We start from the raw sequence: 1,910 nt of genomic DNA, 5'->3' as shown, positions 1-1,910 counted from the left end.
ATCAAAACTACCTGGTACTGGCTAAGAAACAGAGTTGTGGATCAGTGGAATAGGATAGGTACTGAAGACACAGTAGTCAACAACTGTAGCAATCTACTCTTTGATAAACCCAAAGAATTCAGCTTCTGGGCTAAGAATTCACTATTTCACAAAAACTGCTGGGAAAATTGGAAAATGGTAGGGCAGAAACTGGGCATAGACCAATATCTTACACCCTATACTAAAATAAAGTCAAAATGGGTTCATGATTTAGGAATAAAGGCTGATACTACAAGCAATTTGGGAGAGCAAGGAATAGTTTACCTATCAGATTTATGGAAAAGCAAAGAATACATGACACAACAAGAGATAGAGAGCATTACAAAATGCAAAATAGATAATTTTGATTATGTTAAATTGAATTGATTTTGTATAAAAAAAGCCAATGAAACAAATATTAGGAGGGAAGCCAAAAATTGGGAGAAAATCTTTACAACTAGAATCTCTGATAAAGGCCTCATCTCTAAAATATACAGGGAACTGAGCCAAATATATAGGAATACAAGTCATTCCCCAATTGAGAAATGGTCAAAGGATATGAACAGATAGTTTTCAGAGGAAGAAATCAAAGATATCTATAGGCATGTGAAAAAATGCTCTAAATCACTACTGATTAGAGAAATGCAAATCAAAACAACTCTTAGGTACCACATCTCTCCTGTCAGATTGGCTAAAATGACAAAACAGGAAAATGATAAATGCTGGAGAGGATGTGGGAAAATTGGAACATTGTTATATTGCTGGTGGAGTTGTGACCTGATCCAACTATTCTGGAGGGCTATTTGGAACTATGCCCAAAGGGCTATAAAAATGTTCATACCCTTTCACCCAGCAATTCCACTTCTAGGGTTGTATCCCAAAGAGATCACAGAAGTAGGAAAAGGACCCATGTGCACAAAAATATTTATAGCAGCTCTTTTTGTAGTAGCAAAAATGGGAAATCAAGGGGATGCCCATCAATTGGGGAATGACTGAACAGGCTGTGGTATATGGAGGTAATGGAGTACTATTGTGCTATAAGAAATGAGGATGATACAGACTTCATAATAACCTGGAAAAACCTACATGATATAATGCTGAGCGAGCAGAGCAGAACCAGGAGAACATTATACACAACCATAGACATATGGATTCTGTGATGACTAACCCTGATAGGCTTTGCTCTTCTCAGCAATACAAGGTACAAAGACAACTCCAAAGGACTCATGATGGAGAGAGCTATCTACATCCAGAGAAAGAACTATGGAGTCTGAATGCAGATTGAGGCACACTTTATGCTTGCCTTTTTTCCCTTTTTTTTCTCTTTTGGGTGTTTTTTTTTGGTTTTATTTCTTCTTTCTCATGATTCATTCCATTGGTCATAATTCTTCTTTACAACTTGACTATTGTGTAAATTAATTCAATGAGAAGTTATATGTAGAAGATATATCAGATCACATGCTGTCTTGAGGCGGGGGAGAAGAAAATCTGGAACTCAAAATTATATGGAACTGAGTGTTGTAAACTAAAAATAAAAAATCTTAATTAAAAAAAAAGAAAATTAAGGTTCAGAGAGATTGTGACTTCCCCAGAATCTCATAGCTAGTATCTGAGTGAGGATTTGAACGCAAGTCTTCTTTTCTCCATGTCCAGTGCTTTATCCACTATACCATTAAGAATGAAAACACGGGGAAGGAAGGTTTCTTTTTCTCATGTGAGCTGTCTGAACACTAGTGCTCACCACTGGAGCATCCTCCAACCTCCTAGTAATAATTCACTCCCGCTACTACAAAGCCTTCAATATTCCAAGGGCTCATTATAAGTTGCTTTGATATTCTGTTGCAAATGCCTTGAATGGATCATTTCATGTTCACTGTATGTGATTAGTCATG

The sequence above is a fragment of the Trichosurus vulpecula genome, chromosome 5 (genome assembly GCF_011100635.1).
Source record: "Trichosurus vulpecula isolate mTriVul1 chromosome 5, mTriVul1.pri, whole genome shotgun sequence".
NCBI classification, from domain to species: domain Eukaryota; kingdom Metazoa; phylum Chordata; class Mammalia; order Diprotodontia; family Phalangeridae; genus Trichosurus; species Trichosurus vulpecula.
This window is presented reverse-complemented; position numbering follows the sequence as displayed.